This window comes from Triticum dicoccoides, chromosome 2A (genome assembly GCF_002162155.2).
Source record: "Triticum dicoccoides isolate Atlit2015 ecotype Zavitan chromosome 2A, WEW_v2.0, whole genome shotgun sequence".
Lineage (NCBI taxonomy): Eukaryota > Viridiplantae > Streptophyta > Magnoliopsida > Poales > Poaceae > Triticum > Triticum dicoccoides.
Window position 1 is genome coordinate 646,446,208 of NC_041382.1, and position 12,436 is coordinate 646,458,643.

Sequence of the window (12,436 nt, forward strand, 5' to 3'; positions counted from 1 at the left end):
GGCGCCGATGAAATCGGTTCCTTTTTTTTATTGTTAGTTTTTTTTTTGTTGTAGTTGCAACCGCCCCGACCCGAGCGCAATCGCAACTCAGCACACCCAAGTGCAATTGCAAGACATATAACGTGACCGCAACTGGGAGTCAGGGCGGAGGTTGTAGTTGCAACCGCCTCAACCCAAGCGCAATCGCAAGTCAGCACACCCAAGCGCAATTGCAAGCCATATAACATGACCGCAACTGGGGTGGGGGCGCCGATCCCGAGCGCAATCGCAAACTTAACACACCCAAACTTAACAGCGCGACATTTATTATGACCATGACCAAGGGTCGGGGCGGACGGATATGAGCGCAAATGAAATCGGTTCAGTTTTTTTAGGCCTTCTTTGTTTTGTAGTTGCAATCGCTACAATTCGACTGCAAACTGCAACTCAACATAACCAAGTGCACCTGCAAGACGTATAATGTGATTACATCTAGGGGGTCAAGGGCAGTGTTTTGTCAGTGATGGCGAAAACTTTGTTTAATCATTTTTTATAGGTTGTCTGTTGTTTTTAGCTTTTTTTAGGTGGTTGTTAGTAGTCATTATTCTTTTCATATATCATAGTTATATAGTTTTTTTCACACACCTATATATAATCATTTCCTAAGGATGAAAATAGTAGTAAAGCCACTAGTTCTTGTATATCGTTCTTCTTTTTTCTTTATCCTCAAGTCTATGGCAGGTGGCCCCTCCTTTAACGTATCTTTTTCCAGAGAGCCGTTCTCATTTTTTGGTGGGTGTTGTTACTGTTTCAAATGAGATAGAAGCAGGGGAAGACAGGGGAGAGACGAGAGAAGGTCAAGCACGGGAGAAGTTTGAATGCCGGGCTCTCCTGTTTTTTCTTGACAACCCAAAACAAACAACCCAAAAAGGCCCACAACCCAAAAAGGCCCACAAGACAAAGGCCAACAACCCACAACTAACAAGGGAGAAGTTTCAGCCCAATTGGGCTTTTCTATTTTTGTTTTGTGCGGGGGGAGAAAGGAGCCTGGCGATCGGGCTGGGACAAATAACAATGACGTCATCTCCACGTCATTCGACTGAGACCATTTTATTTCTCAGTCGAATGAGTTCCAGGCGCTCCCCATATATACTCCTCGGCTCCTCCTCCGAGTCTCCACCACTACCTTCCTGTAGTTGCCTATTCCCATGGCGCTCTCCAGCCGCCTCCTCCTCCTCCTCTCCCTCGTCGCCATGACGGCGGTCACTGGCACCTCTAAGGTCATCGTGACAAGGTGCTACCCGCCGCCGATGCCCCACCCCAACGACAGGGACGCGTTCCACCGCAGTCTCCTCTCGCTCCTTGACGGCCTCCCCTCCGTCGCCGCGCCGACGGGCTTCGCCTCCAAGCGGACCAGCGGCACGTTCGCCCGCGGCCTCTGCTTCGGCGACCCCGCGCCCGGCCCGTGCCTCCACTGCCTGTCCGACGCCGGCGCGAAAATCGCCGACCAGTGCGGCAACGCGAGCCGGCGCGCGGGCTTCCTGAACGACGGCTGCTTCCTGGGCTACGCCGACACCAACGTTTCCTCCGACGGCATTGACATCGGTGGGCATCCACGCCATCGACGTGCTGTACTTCTCGGCCGTGGCGCCGCCCCTGGTCCCACAGTCCGCGAATGGCCGGGCGCCCGCCGCCGACGCGACTGCCACGGCGAGCAACGGCGACACGGCGCGCGTGCTGGCACAGTGCGCGACGGACCGCGCCCCGGAGAAGTGCGACCTGTGCCTGAGTGATGCGGTGCTGCAGAGCTGGGTGTTGGAATAAGCCACGGTTTGGTGTGGTCGGACTCGTCGGGCGTGACGGATTCGCGCGGGACGTGCGGGATGCACCGGTGCAGTCGGGCTCGTCGGGCGCGTCGAGTGCGTGTGGGACGTGCGGGACGCAGCGGAAGCCATGGCAAAGTGTATAACGTGTGTACTCAGTCTGGCGCGTAGAGCAAGGCCGTTGGCAAATGTGGTGGCCAAGTTTGCTAGATGCATGCAGGTAGTTAGTTGGGACGCATCACATGCTCGGCTGGGTCATTGCCGTTGAGGGAATGATGCGTGGGTGCTATACATGCATGCATGTAGGAGTCAGTTGCTGGTACTTAGCTAGTTAGTGGCCGGCGGGCGTGGGTGCATGGTTTAGTTAGTTGGCTTAGTGGCCAGGTGATCCGTGCGTGTGCGTGCGTGCGTGAGGCAAATGCCGTTGTGTGTGTCTGGCTATATAAGCCATGTACTGGTGTTGGGAAGAGTTGGTGCTCTTGGAAGAAAAACGGGGATGTGTGTGCGGCCAGGTAAAACTCCAGTGTGCCCTGTTCTTTCTTCTACCTCTAGTCCTGAGTGAGCGAGAGAGAGAGCCGCAACAACAATTGGTATCAGAGCTTCGGTTCAGGCGATCACCGGCGACCATGACGCTCATCCCACACGGCGGCGGTGCGGGCGGATCGGCGACAATGGCGATGCCGATGCTGACCGTGGACAACTACACGGTCTGAGCCATCAAGGCGCAGGCGATCCTCGACGTCCACACCGTATGGGAGGCGGTGGCGCCGGGCGACGCGGCGGTGAACGCCAAAAAGGACAAGATGGCGCGCGCGTTGCTCCTCAGGGCGTTGCCGGAGGACGTGCTACTGCAGGTGGCGACGAAGCTCACCGCTAGGGAGGTATGGGACTCCTTGAAGGTGAGGTTCGTCGGCGCCGATCGGGTCCGCGCGGCGAGGCTGGGGACGCTGCGCGGCGAATTCGACCGGATGAAGATGGCGGGCGGTGAGGAGCTCGACGTGTACGGCGGGAGGCTCGCGGTGATGGCGGCGAGGTATGCCAACCTCGGGGAGACGCTGGGCGACACAACACTTGTCAAGAAGTTGCTGGATACGGTGCCGGATCGCCTCTTCCCCCTCGTCGCCGGCATCGAGCAGTTTCACGACGTGACGACGATGACGTTCGACGAAGCGCTCAGACGGCTGCGTGCGTCCGACGAGCGGGTTCGGCGCCGTGGACAAGACGGCGGCGAGCGCAGGGTGAGCAACTGCTCATGACTGTGGCGCAGTGGGCAGCGCGGGAGCGTCGACACAGCGATGCTTGGGGCGACGACGACGGGCGTAGCATGGCGTCGGGGAGCGGCGGCAACAGGCGCAGGCGCTGCTACAAGTGCGGGGAGTACGGGCACTTCCGGCGCGAGTGCCCGCAGCTGCGGAAAGGACCGGCAGCGGAGCAGACTCTCTTGGCCGGCGCCAGCGTCGACGACGACGGACTCCTCTAGGCCGTGGCTTAGGGGCTGTGTGTTGGAATAAGCCACGGTTTGATGTGGTCGGGCTCGTCGGGCGCGACGGATTCATGCGGGACGTGCGGGACGCACCGGTACAGTCGGGCGCGTCGAGTGCGCGCGGGACGTGCGGAACGCAGCGGAAGCTATGGCAAAGTGTGTAGCGTGTGTACTCAGTCTGGCGCGTAGAGCAAGCCCGTTGGCAAATGTGATGGCCAAGTTTGCTAGATGCATGCAGGTAGTCAGTTGGGATGCATCACATGCTTGGCTGGGTCCTTGCCGTTGAGGGAATGATGCGTGGGTGCTATACATGCATGCATGTAGGAGTCAGTTGCTGGTACTTAGCTAGTTAGTGGCCGGCGGGCGTGGGTGCATGGTTTAGTTAATTAACTTAGTGGCCAGGTGATCCGTGTGTGTGCGTGCGTGCGTGAGGGCTGGGTAAAACTCCGGTGTGCCTTGTTCCTTTTTCTACCTCTAATCCTGAGTGAGCGAGGGAGAGAGCGGCAACAGTGTAAGTAAGAAACACAGGTTTAGGGTTTTGCGTGGGTGGTTGACATCCAGCCTCACGTCTCAATATATAGAGGATCACAATTACAATTACATACGTATACAAATACGTGTACAATGACAATATATTAGACCCTACTTTACATGCCTCCTCAATCTGAACTACATACAAGATTCAGATTGGTTCTAAAACGGTCTAGCATCTGTCTAGTAGCGGGTTTAGTAAGTACATCCGCTAACTGATCATCTGTAGAAATAAACCTGACTTCCAGTTCACAAGCAGCTACTCGTTCTCTCACAAAGTGGAAATCAATCTCAATGTGTTTGGTCCGAGCATGAAACACTGGATTCGCCGTCAGGTAAGTTGCTCCTAAGTTATCACACCACAATATAGGAGTGCGCTGCCGTGGGACTCCAAGTTCTGTGAGAACCGAGTTTATCCAAATGGCTTCAGCCGCGCCATTGGCTAATGCCTTATACTCTGCCTCGGTGCTTGATCTCGAGACTGTGGGTTGCTTCTTCGAGCTCCAAGATACAAGGTTAGGTCCAACAAATATAGCAAAACCACCAGTGGAGCGCCTATCATCAACACAGCCTGCCCAGTCTGCATCGGTGAATATACTCACTCCAGTGAATCTGGACTTACGAATCCGTAGTCCCATGTCTAGCGTACCTTTGACATATCTCAGAATACGCTTAACTGCTTCCCAATGATCCACCGTTGGCTGAGACAGGAACTGACACACTTTGTTCACTGCGAAGGAGATATCAGGACGAGTGAGGGTCAAATACTGAAGTGCCCCAACCACACTGCGATACCGAAAGGAGTCATCTCTACCCAGTAGTGCACCACTATGACGTGAGAGACTCTCGGATGTAGCAAGCGGAGTGGAAGTGGCCTTGCAGTTCTCCATGTTGACGCGATGAAGAAGATCTAAAGCATACTTTTTCTGCGTCAAGGTCATGCCCCCTGAATGAAAGGACGCTTCCAAACCAAGAAAGTACTCGAGGCGACCCAAATCTTTGATGGGAAAGCTAGCAGACAACGACTGCACAAGACGATCCACCACGGCGGGGGTAGAGCCAGCAATCACAATATCATCAACGTACACCAGCATGTATATCTGTATAGTACCCTGGGAGAAGATGAACAGAGATGCATCTGATCTGGAGGCAACAAAACCGAGCTGCAAAAGGCGCTGACTCAAACGAGCATACCAGGCACGGGGTGACTGCTTGAGACCATAAATAGACCGTTGAAGTTTGCAGACATGAGAGGGATAAGTGGCATCCTCGAATCCAGGTGGCTGCTGCATGTACACATCTTCGGCCAAGAACCCATGTAAAAAGGCATTGCTCACATCAATCTGTCGGAGGCTCCAGCCACGAGACACAGCAAGAGACAAAACCAAGCGAACCGTGGCAGGCTTCACCACTGGGCTAAAAGTATCTCCGTAGTCAATCCCGTGCTGTTGAGTGAAACCACGAGCAACAAGACGAGCTTTGTGCTTATCAACAGACCCATCCGGACGGTGCTTGGTTTTGAAAATCCACTTGCAGCTCACAATATTAACACCAGGTGGCCGAGGCACCAACACCCAGGTGTTAGTGTGACGGAGAGCAGCAAACTCCTCGGACATGGCTGCACGCCAGGCAGGTTCACCTAGAGCATCACGATGGGAAACCGGCGCGGCGAAGAAGGCACGACGGCAAGAGTCGTACCGAACCGTGTCATCAGTGTAAGACTTCTCCTTGCGCGTATGATCACGATGGCGTGTAACCATAGCATGCACCGGAGCTGCATGGCCAGTAAGAGAAGACGACGACGACGAGGGCTCGGCCGAGGGTGTCGCGGCTGAGGGGACCTCAGCAGGAGGCGACACGGGCCGAGAGACGATGGTGTGCGGGACCGGCCCAGGCGAGGGCGGCCGCCCGGGCGACGGACCGGGCGAGGGTGGCAACCCAGCCGCACCGGGCGAGGGTGGCGACCCAGCCGCGTCCACGGTCGCGCCATCAGGCGAGGCAGCCACATCCGCCTCGGGCGGTGGGACATGCACGTCGGGCGCATCAGGAGGCGTCGGAGCAGCAACATGTACCTGGGGGGAACTCAAAGCAATATCACCTGCAAAAGACAAGTTAGATGACAAATAGGACATGTCATATTTGCGCACATGGACATCCGGAACCGGTTCATCGGAGGGAAAAGTGAGTGCATGTTCAAGAGAAGCAGGATCAACCGAAACACCGGGTTGAGAGTAAGGGAACACAGTCTCGTCGAAAACAACATCACGAGAGATGTATATCCGACCGGAGGTACGGTCAAGACACTTATAGCCCTTATGCAAAGGACTATAGCCAAGGAAAACACACATCTTGGACCGAAACTCAAGTTTGTGAGCATTGTACTTGCGGAGACTAGGCCAGCAAGCACACCCAAAAATCCGAAGGGAAGAGTAGTTGGGCTGAACATGAAACAGACGAAACAAAGGTGTGTCCTTGTTGAGAACCGGAGTGGGCATACGGTTGATGAGGTAACATGCCGTAAGAAAAGCCTCATCCCAAAACCGAAGTGGAAGAGAGGAGTGCGCAAGCAAGGCAAGACCGGTCTCGACCAAGTGTCGGTGTTTGCGCTCGGCAATACCGTTCTGCTGAGAGGTATGCGGACATGACACTCGGTGAGAGATGCCCGTGCGTTGAAAGTAGCGATGGAGTTTGTGGTATTCACCACCCCAGTCAGACTGAACGGCTTTGATTTTATAATCCAGAAGGCGTTCGACATGAGCCTGAAAGTTGTAGAAAACTTGCTCAACATCAGACTTGTGTTTAAGCAAATAAATCCAGGTGAAGCGCGTGTAGTCATCAATAAAACTAACATAATATTTGTACCCTCCCGAAGAAGCAAGAGCGGGACCCCAAACATCTGAATGTATTAATTCAAGAGGTACAGTAGTGATGTGAAACGAAGTAGAATAAGGTAGTTGATGACTCTTAGCACGCTGACATGCATCACAAACTAACGATGAATTATTTGAACTAGAACACGGAAGTTCATGACTCCGAACAATGGAAGTGACCACATTATTTGTAGGATGACCAAGACGTTGATGCCAGTGCGACGACGAAACTCGAACACCGGAGGAGGCACGGTGAGACGATGAAGATGACGCACGAGCGAAGGGGACCGGATAGACCCCCCCGTAACTTCTACCGTGAAGGATGACGCGCCTGGTTGCTTTGTCCTTAACAAGGAAAAAACGACGATGAAATTCAACAAACACGTCATTATCACAAAGAAGACGATAAACAGAGAGAAGATGCTGGCTGATGTGTGGAACATGAAGGACGTTGCGCAGTTTAAGAGATGAACCGGGTAAACGCGAATGACCAATGTGTGAAATAGACAAACCTGCACCATTGGCCACCTGAACCTGATCCTTGCCGTCATAGCGCTCATGAACCTGGAGGCGCTCAAGATCATTAGTCAAGTGATCCGTAGCCCCGGTATCCAACACCCAAGGAAAGTCGACGGTGTTGGTGGAGGCCGAGTTGGCGGAGCGGGAGTTGTGATCCTGATCATAGCGCTTGCGACAGTCGTCGGCTTCATGGCCCCAGTTCTTGCAAATTTGGCACCGGGGACGCCAGCGGTTGCGACGCCCACCTCCTCCGCCGTTGTTGTTGCCGGCTTTGCCTCCTCCACCTTGCTGGCCATTGCCGGCATAACCAGTATTGCGGTCACGGCCGCCGGTGTTGCCGCCATTACCGCCCTGGCGGTTCTGCCCTGGCTGGCCATGTCCATCAGCCGGGCGCCCCACACCATGGGAGGGATAGGGATCGGAGTAGGGCGCGCGTCCGCCCGCGCCGTACGAACCCGAACGGGTCACGGCGTTCGCGGAGGGAGACCACCCCTCCACCGCACTCTGTTGTGCCTGCAGCGCCTCGAAGGACAGAACCAATGAGTAAAAACTGGAGTAGGGCATGGGTGCATTACTCGCGCCCAAGGAGGCGGCGATGGAGTTGTAGGCGGAGCCGAGGCCAGTGAGGATGTGATCGATAAGCTCATCATCCCGGATCGGAGAGCCGGCGGCGGCCATAGTGTCGGCCAGGGCCTTCATCTTGTGCATGTATTCCGCGGCAGACAGATCATCCTTCCTCAGCGACTGAAGTTGCCGCCGGATGTGGCGGACATTGGCGCGGCTCTGGGCGCCGAACATGGCGGCGACGGCTGTCCATACCGTATGCGCCGACTCGCAGCCAATAAGTTGGCATGCAATATCCTCATCCATGGAGGTGAGAAGAAGCCCCTTGACGCGCTGATCTTGAACCCACCATTGGTGGTACTCCGGGTTGGCGACGGTGGTAGCAGCGTCGCCGGTGCCAACAACGAGTGTTTTGACCGGTGCCGCCTTGGTGCCATCGAGGTGTCCATGGAGGTTGGCACCGGCAAGAACGGTGCTAGTGATGCCCCCCCAGAGCATGAAGTTGTGGCGACCGAGGCGGACGGAGATCGTCGGGACGGCGAGCGCGGCGGGGATCGAGGCGACGGGAGAAGAGACGATCGCGCCGCTAGTTTGGGCGACGGACATAGCGGCGGACGACATCGCAGCGGCGGCACGGAAGGGACAGCGCGCGGCGGCAGCGGAGCAAGTCACGAAGATGGCTCACGCGGCAGCTGCGATCGTAAGCGGCGGCGCGGTTAGATGTCTCGCGCGGTAACAGCAGCGGGCGGATGGGTGCCGATGGATAGCTAGCTACGCGGCGCTGATGGATGGCTAGCTTGCATGGATGGATGGCTAGCCTGCAATAGGAAGCAGCGGCTGCGCGGAGAGAGGTTCGGGCGGCGGCGGCGGCCCGACCTGGCTGATACCAAGTTAGAAACACAGGTTTAGGGTTTTGCGTGGGTGGTTGACATCCAGCCTCACGTCTCAATATATAGAGGATCACAATTACAATTACATACGTATACAAATACGTGTACAAGGACAATATACTAGACCCTACTTTACAGTGTACACTGGAGACTCACCGCCGACGGCGTGCAAGGAAGCGTGGCCGCGGTTCTGGGCCCAGACTGCTACCTCCGTCTCGAGATATCGGCACCGCCGCTGAGAGAGAAGATTCGTGAGCATTACTCCGGCCGGTAAATTCCATGGCGATTCCGTCTCTAACTTGTGACGCGCTGCGCTGCAGGGAGGATCGTAAAGGATCATATCTTCCTGACTGTGTTAATCTGTTTCATCGTCGTCGTAGCTATCGTCGCGCTGGTAGCTCATGTCTGCCGCCTGGTGATGGGAAAGGCCGGGAATTGATGCAGCAGCAGCAGCAGGTATGTACCTACGTCTCCGCCTCGTTGTTGGTAAAACACACCCGTGATCTTGAGTTCTTGACACGTCTATCTTTATCTCCAGCGGCGGAAGGGAAGGGAAGCCATCATCTTACCGGGAGAAGAAAGAAGCAGACTGAATAAAAGCAAGCAGGACATGAGGGCGCTGGACGGCTGGAGGAAGCCAACGCCATTTTACTACTACTGTTAATCTAGTTATGTTGATCTATCCTATGCATTTGGATGCTTGGTACTCCATTTTACTATTGCTCTGTTCCGTGATCCTCCACAAATCTTCTTCGTGATTGTGGAGCCCGGTCGTTTGGCGCGATCCTATGTGTGTGTGGAAACCTAATGCTGATCTTTATAAGATCTTCAGCAGATGTTGATCTCTTCTCCGAGCTAGCTCGATCTGCATTCAGGTGTTTTCATGCATTGCATGAGCTGTTTTTAAAGGTTATTATTATGCATGTTTAGCTAGTTCTCGCAGCGAGGCATATTTGCGATGCCAGTTTAGCTAGTACACGCAAGACGCAACATTTCTTTATAAACCTTGATCGACCGATGCTTGCCGCTGATCGTGTATGTCGATCATATCCAGTGCCTCATAGATTTTACCGCCGGGTGTAACACTTCACGCGCGCACACAGTTCAGTTATTTAGCATCGTAAATATCACGAGTGGATGACGACCCCTTTGTCATGAATTAAGACCTTAGCGTACCGATCGAAGAGCTGAAATCAAAGGGCAGTGCATGTCCTTCGAGAGGATAAATGAAGGTCTGCACTTGATGCAAAGTGACCACGTATATACATGAACTTCTGCACATGACTTGGCTCGGCTTCTTGAAAGGCCAAACGTTAGGCAAAATGCGTGTAGTGAAAAGGGAGAGAGTAATTGGAGTGAAAGACAAAGCTCCTCAATATATTCTTGAATCAGTTTGACTAATTCACATCTAGATGTTTTTTAAGGATGTCACATCTAAGCTTTCACAAATATATTTTTTGAATAAAAAGATAGAGCATTTTTTACCTTATGCATTCAAAACGGGCGAAAAAACCCGGATGACTAAAGTCATTTACATGAAGGTGATGTTAACGCCGCACAAAGGAGTACAGCAGGCCATCACCAGACCTATTGGGGTACAGATTTGGAGATAGATAAAAGGAAGAGAACATGCAAATTAAGTTGGAGTGAAGGCGTCTGCCCAATCCAACATGTACTGCCTAATATGCTGTGAGGCACGCAGGCTCCATAACTTGAACAGCTCAGTGACTCCAGTGTATACTTGGTGCTCTTGCCAAAAGGATCCGTCGAGGACTCGAGTGTTCCTAGCGTTCCAAAGGGTGACCGCACACGCCGTGAAAAAAATATGCCACATCTTGCCATGCAGCGCCTTCGGCTGATCTGAACATAGAAAAAGTTCAGGTTCTGTGGAGGATGTGGCCAACTCCTGCAAGCCTAAATTGGACCATAGCGCTTGTGCAAGTTTGCATCTCAGCAAAATATGGCTCATTGTCTCCGTAGCTGGGCAAAGATCGCAGCCATTGTGCGGAGCAATTTTATCCCAATGCTTCCTCACCATATTATATTTTTGGTGTTGTGTCTGTCCTGGAGTGCAATTCACACAAAGATATGATATTTGTGTGGTATGATTCTGTCCCAAATGAGTCTGGCTGGCATATAGAGTTTGCCTCGAAAAGTGAAAAGCTTGTAGAAATAAGCAGTGCTCAAGCTCTTGTCAACGAGCAGCAGCATTCTGGTGTCAACTGTATTAACCTGGGGCTGCACATAGCTCAAGATTTCAGCAAGGGCTGCCAGCTCTTGTGTGGCCGTGTAGGATAGATTTGGATGAAGCTGGAGGCTCCATTGGCCGTCTCTGAACTATGAAGCAACTGTGCAAAACTGGGCCACAACGAAAGTAAAAAGCGTCGGGAAAACAACCATAAGCCGACCACAGTCCAGCCAGAGGTCATACCAGAAGGCAATGCTTTGGCCGCCCCCAAGTTTGCATTTGGAAGCTTCCATAACCATCTGCACTGTGGTTCTAAAACCTTTCCAAATAGCAGTATCTCGATTATGAGGGGTCCAGGATAGTTCCTTCTGACAATATGTCTGTGCGAACCAACTGTAACACGGCACATCCTCATGCTGCAGTACTTTTTCCATAAACTTGCATACCAATCCACAAATATATAATGTAGCAACAAGAAACAAAAAACTAGGACAAAAAAAAAATAGACCACAAACAGAGTGGACATCATCTTAGACATGATATAACTATGTCACATCTAGATGTGTCCTCAACAGACCCTGAATCAGTTTGAATTGTACATGCATGACACACGGTGTGAAAAAGGGGCATTATTTGCAAATTTGCTTGAAACAATAACTGATCTTAGCCAATGATTTATACTAACTGTTAAATCTAAACATCCGCCGCCAAGAAAGCAAGGAAGGAAAACCCAAGCACCGGCCCCCGCCAGCGTGCTCGATTGGTCGCACAAGAAACAAAGCGACCTCGCTAAACCGCCTCCTGCAGCCACTACTCTCCGTCCCTTCCACCCTCGGCATATCGGCCGCCATGGTTAAGCGGTGCCTCCCCCTAGAGGACAAGCCCAACGTCATGAACCAGGTACCCGCGCCTCCTCTCCACTTCGGGTAGGGCTTTTGCTTCGGCCTCTCCTCCTCCTCGCTCATGGCCCTTTATGGTACTGTCGGTTGCAGTCTGTGTCATGACCTGGTCCAGAGAGTGGCCTTGAATCTCTGTGCTTTATGTGCCAGTCCTTGGAACTATTGTTGGCACGCACAATTGACGATGAAATACCAAGAAACAATGCATGCCATATATTGTCAAAGTTAATGGAGCTAGCTCAAATTCGTTCGCACCGTCACATGGGTTATGGCAGGGAACCTGTTATCATCGTTTCTATTCTTATTTGTTGTTGATGGTCTTGATGTTATTTTGAAACAGAAAGTGCAACAAGGACAGATCACACCAGTGTGTGTGTGTCCTAAGGCGCCGGGTATATCACACTTGCTATTTGTGGATGACACATTACTTTTTTTTCATGCCATAACAGCAGAAGCTATGGAAGTCAAAGATGCTCCTGCTATCTATAGGAGGAATACATGCCAATTTATAGACCCCGCGAAGTGCTCTATCTTATGTGCGGAGGTGTTGACCTGCTGATCAAGCTATTGTATCCCCGGCATTGCAAGTGCAGAATCTGCATTTTGAGGAGCGCTACCTTGGGCTCCTTACACCCAATGGGCGCATGTCTAAGGGCTGGTTCCAAAGCTTATAGGAGCAACTCACTAATA

General features: G+C 52.8%; 1 pseudogene; it reads left to right on the forward strand.

The window, feature by feature from the left end:
- The first annotated feature begins 1,174 nt into the window (after positions 1–1,174).
- On the forward strand, positions 1,175–9,098 carry LOC119359765 (annotated as a pseudogene).
- Positions 9,099–12,436: the final 3,338 nt, after the last annotated feature.